At 35.6% G+C, this 6,000-nt stretch overlaps 1 protein-coding gene across 3 annotated transcripts in view; it reads right to left on the reverse strand.

Annotated features, from left to right (window-relative positions):
- sgcg (sarcoglycan, gamma) overlaps positions 1–6,000 on the reverse strand; it is a 448,908-nt gene that overhangs the window by 250,161 nt on the left and 192,747 nt on the right. The gene's annotated exons all lie outside the window — the stretch shown is intronic.

Consider the following 6,000-nt stretch of genomic DNA (forward strand, 5'->3'; position numbering starts at 1 on the left):
AATTCTGACTAATCACATTTTTTACTCCATAGAAAGTGAACATATCCAGTTAAATAAAATTGTGTTAATTTAGCAAGTCATACACTTTTTAGTGCTGGTACTAAGGCTATTTATATTGCATTTTAATTATAGTAAATCGCTTTTATTGGCTGTCAGTACTTTTTGTACTGTCAGTGTTCTGCAGCGGCACATGATAAAACTGCAGTTTTCTTCATGTTATCCCTTCCTGACTTTGCAAATGGATCTAGCCATTGAAGAGTCATCCCCAGAGGTGCACCCAGAGTTATGACTTTATGGTATTTGATATTCAACTCATAGCACACCCTAGAAAAGAGACAAGTACTGTGAGAGAGTATGATGCTTTCTCTGACCCCATTAGCTTTATCAATCCTAAGCTAAGTTTCTAAACCATGTCTGGTGGACATTTTTCATCCATCAAGTAATTCATCAAACCATTATTCTAACCAAATTCACCATGAATTTGTTCATCCATACAAACACCACGTACATTCTTACCAAGCATGAACACCAGGCACACTGGATGCTGAGCCACTGCATTGACAATATCATTAAAGTGGCATTCGTATGGGCTGAATGACACAGCTCTCTAACACAGCTGTCAATTGCCCACCACACAAATTACCCAAACAGATAATTACCAGTAGATGGTCATACCTATCATTTCTCTTTCCATTAACAACAAATCAATTGCTTCCTAACACTGACTATTTTCTTTGTTTAAAATTCTTAGATCTCAGTTAAATCTTTTTCCTAAAATTCACAAACTGTAAAGTCAGGGATGCCCTATTTCACTTCTAACTGCCCCACAATTCTTATTTCAACTTTTCTTGACAGCCAAATGAGACCACATGCCAAATTCTTCTTCATATTTAAAAGACAATAAATATGCTTTTGTTTGACAGCTTTCGATTTCAGAGCACTGACTACTTCTTCTTTACTACTATGGCCGTCACTTCTCTTCAAAAAGCCACTCCTCACTCCTCCTCATGAAGACCTCATTGCCCTCAGATGAGACTTTTATTGATGTCTAGTCTAGGACCCTCTCCTAAATACTCTCAATGTCAGATTAGCAGAACCGGTTTTCAAACTCAAAGGTTTGTCTTTTAATGGCAATTTTCATCACATCTCAGTTGAGTGAAAGGGAAGCATAAGGGCATCCCAGCATTTTGACAGGCTTTCTACCTGACCTGTACAGTATACAGTATATTGATAATTGTGTCAGTGCTGTATCCTGCTCCAGAAAACAGCTTTAGAAATTCATTAAGCACTTTACCAATTTCCATTCATCTCTTGTTCAGAGATCATTTATCACACACAACTCTTCATTCCTTGACATCAGCATTTCTATTAACTCTCCAAAACCTCAGCCTTCTCTTTAATATAAGCAAATTGACTCACAAAGTTATCTTCTGTACTCAGACTCCTGAACCCCTGCAGCAAAAAGCTGCAGCAATCAGAATTTTTTTACATAAGATCCTCTTCTCACATTGTGGACTTTATGCTCAACCAAGCCTAGAGCAGGCCTTGCAACAACCACCCAAAGTGGGAAGGTAATTAGCAGCAGGCAGTCAGTATGTAGATGAACCGCTAAGGAAATTCTTGAAAAAATAAATGTATATAACACTGTGATTCTAATCAAGATTATGTCACCGTAAAAGTGCATGCCATCAGAAAGTGAGAAAAGACAGCAAGTGTGTACCTGTGATGCGGTAGCGTCTTTTTTTTTTTAAATTGAGTTTTGAAATTAATTATTAAAGGCATTGTGGTGTAGCATGTAAACTAATATGAACAATAGTGTTTACTGGTGCTGTTTTTTTCTATTCATATATGCACAGTTGAAATCAGAAGTTTACATATGCTTATGGTGAATTCTTTAAAATTCCCTTTATAACCCCACCACAGATTTTATACTAACAAACTATAAATGTGGCATATCCTGTAAGACATCTACTTTTTTCCAACAATGTTCACAGAGTACTTCACTTTATATTGCTTATATCACAATTCCCGTGGGTTACAAGTTTACATACACTTTGCTAATGTTTGGTAGCATTGACTTTAAATAGTTTGTTAAGCCAAACATTGTGTGTGGACAAGACTGGTGTGGTGTTTTGCTGCTCTCGCATTTCACCTTGTGATTAAATTTATAACATTAATTGTAAATGATTTTCTTATGCATCCCAGTGAAGTCTTATCTGTCTATTAGTGAGATTAGGTTTTGTTTTTATCAAAGTAGGGAGAGGTATATCTGATACCGAGCATGTATCATCACATTGTGAATATTTATTAATTTTTGCAATCAAAACATTCCATCATTTTAAATATTTTAATTCATATTCAACTTCTTTTTTTTCTAGCTCAAGAGATCTCCCAACATCTAAGGTAAAAATGTTCACAGCCATGAGCATCATGACATAGGTGAGGTCCTCATTGGTTGTAAAAATGATCCATTAACATAAAAGATTTTCTTGCATGATGAATTACGTCTTATAAAATAGTCTGTCACTTTTGCTGACATGCTTTCTCCCTTTAACAGCAGTTTTGTGCTTTGCAGAGTATACATGAGCTCCAAGTCACATATGCCAGCTCTGTATATTGTACATTCAGCTCCCCAATTGTTGTGTCCAGATCAAAAACATTGGTATTTATTTATTTAATTTTAACTCTTCTGTAAATGGACACCTTCATTTGTGCACCTTCATACTTAGGTGGTGGTGTTAAGTAGTTGATATTCCAAGTCCTTCTTCCAAGTCAAATGAGTCAAATTGCCTTGTATGTTTTTCTCTTAACAAACTTCACACCTCACACACATGCTTCCAAGTTACCGAGCAAGCAGGTTCAAACAAACATCTGTGAACACAGAACTGAAAGAATATGTAGGTCTATTGTTTGTTTACATAGTCTTCAGTTATCATCCAAACAAAATCCTGAACAATTCTAGAGTTTTTATAAATACTAACCGGACCAATATTTTAGGTCTCATAATAAGGACATGTCTGAGATAAATAATTAGCATAATTAGACATCCTACTTATCTATATATTTAAATTTTTTAAATTGACAGGCCTCTTAGCTCTAATTATACAGCAAAAAAGGAATGAATGTTCATTAACTTTATGCTCTTTCTCTTTCCTGCAGAGACTGTTCTATTGGAGCATAATCGCTGCAAAATTAGCCCCAGCTTTAAGTTGGAAATCTCCTGACTCTATATCCCATTACATTTGGAAATTCCTCTTTCTACAACCTTATGCTTCTTGAGCGGTGGGCTCTGTGGGATGGGTATTTTATTTTGCATTGACATTTTCAAGTTAATGTTTGATTACTATAACTTGTATGTTTCATTTATTATAACTTGTATTTTCTATCTACTTAATTCAAGCCAAAAAAGAAGAAGTAGTATTCATGAACTGATTTACTCACACTTATATGATGTTTTACCCCATATTGTAGATTTTGTTATTTTAAGAATCCACTTCAATTGCTTTTGGAAGGAAAAACTGAAATGTGGTCAGGAGCAACATGTACAGTAACTTTTGAAGGAATGAAAGAGAAAGGGCAGCAAATAACATGAAATATTGTCGGGATCAGCATGGAGTGGGATGAAACTTTGTTGGCAGCGGCCAGGAATGGTATATAAAAATCAGAACCATGCACAGTCGCCATAAGATTTGCAAAGTAGGTGCAACACATCTTGGCTTTCCTCAAGATGACTCGCCAACATCTTTACTCCTCAGACACTGGAGGAAACGTATACTTCTCCATAGGTGTACAAAAGCATCCAGCCCTACCAGCAGTACAGAATTCTGTACCTGCTCTGCTCAGGACAGCAAAGTACAGTAGAGTGTGGTAAATTTAGTTTAGAATATTACTACAATACAATACACTTCTCTTTTGGACAGATATGCTGCCTTAATTCAAAATTAAATTCACTTAATTTTTATTTAGCATGCCTTCTTCACTGAGAGTAGGCTCAGAGTGCTGTAACAAATTCACAGCTAAATACAAGTACAAGCTTTGCAAATTACATAATGAATACACATAAAAACACAGATTTTGTTTTGAGCACATAGGAATAGAAAACAGTTTTCAAAATGAAAACAAAAAAATTGAACCTAACTATATTTGTCCATTAATGTAACTGGTCAGGTAACAATGGAGGAGAGGAATACAAAAACTGCAGAAAGCAGCATCCCCGGAGAAAATAAATCTCTGCAATACATAATCATAGTCCTTAGGAAGCCAAACAGTATTAATCACAGACCAGCAACATATTACTGTAGTGTTTTTATATTTCCCAGTACAGTACAGAAGTGTAATGTGTTGCCAAATTTTATTCCAGCAATCACCTTAAGGTTACTAACTTAACTAGTATTTTATTACCCATGTTACACATGTTTCTATGCAAATATTATGTAAATGTCATAAACGTCTTTAAGGGCAGGCATTCCATCTCGTATAACAGTCCTGGATACAAGTGTGGCTATCCGATTTGCGTCTCCAACCTGATTTGAATAGCACATGTACACTATTTTCAAATGGGTCTAGAGTAAGTTGAATTTTATGATTCTGTCAGAAGGGCTCTGGAGATGTGTATTATATTAGATGATAACTCATAGCTCAATTTACTTTGGGATTGTATTGAGGTCAAACTTGTCTTTATTAAGATTTTGAGTTTTCCTTTGACAGATAACAACTTTTAAGTTTTGCAATGCTTTGAAAGAATATGTGTGTGCCCTGGATCTCTTATGATTAAATGTATGACAACTACATTAATATTTTTATTCATTGTGATGTACATCCTCATGATCAAAGAGCTCTTAGGGAATTCGATATACAGCTGCAACAAGACTTTGATATTCAATCAAATTAAAACACTATAAGCATCATAGGTCATAAAATGTAGTGCTGTATGCTGACATGCATTTCAATTTTTCTGTCACATCTCTTTAATGTTCTTGCAAAAATAAAGAAATCTCTGTGCAAGTAAGGTAACTGAATCTGTATCTTAGTTGTTAGATTATGCAAGATTCTTAATTACAAAATGTAAATGCTTTCATTTTCTTCTCCTCATACCTTTTTGATTGTATAATGAGCACAGAGATGGAAGACACACAGAAACATGGGGATTATTGATTGTGTTACATAACAAGCACAACAGGTCGTTGGCACCACCCAATCACTTGGTGCTCTTGTCTGCTGGCTGCTACACAAACAATAATTTTGAAGTTTATCAACTCTGACCTTTTGAGTGGTTAAATCAACTTTATTTTTAATTATCAAGATTTATTTTTCCATTATGTTTTTGTGAAGTAAAGCCCTCTACATGCTGCTACATATACTTGAAATGGCACTGTGCTAATGTAAGTCTTACTCATTTAACTGATGACTTCTCATTCAATGCTATTGTTTATTTCCTCCTAATTAAAATGTTGAAAAGACACTGTTGTATCATCCTTGCACTCTGCAACTGGTACAAAACTGCATGGGTTAGCAAAAAAGTAAAATAATTAGTAATGTGTTTAAGTTTTCCAGAAAATAAGTAATCTAGTTTCAATCTGAAAGAAATAATAAGTAATGTTTAATAGATTGCTTCCTTTGAATAACTACCCCAATTCAGTTAAAGCCATTCTGCAAAGTCACTGTTCTCCCTCATTCTCTAGTACCATTAACACTCAAACAGGTCATACAACTACTGAAATGCCTCTCATACTGCCATCTCTCTCTCTCATATATATATATATATACACACACACTATGTGGTTTGCCCCCTGCTTGCTTCGCTCGCCAGCCCCCCTGGCCTTCACATCTCTGCCACTCGTGTTGTCAAGAGGGGGGCTGAATGCACCCCAAGGAAACACGGTCGCTCCTCCGAAACCCCCTCCTAAACGGTGATACAATGGGAAACAAATACAGTTTTTTGTTTACCTCCTCTTTGCTCGATCAGCTGTTGGCTTGCTGCTGCTGATGTGCTGCATGATC

The sequence above is a fragment of the Erpetoichthys calabaricus genome, chromosome 4, assembly GCF_900747795.2.
Source record: "Erpetoichthys calabaricus chromosome 4, fErpCal1.3, whole genome shotgun sequence".
Lineage (NCBI taxonomy): Eukaryota > Metazoa > Chordata > Cladistia > Polypteriformes > Polypteridae > Erpetoichthys > Erpetoichthys calabaricus.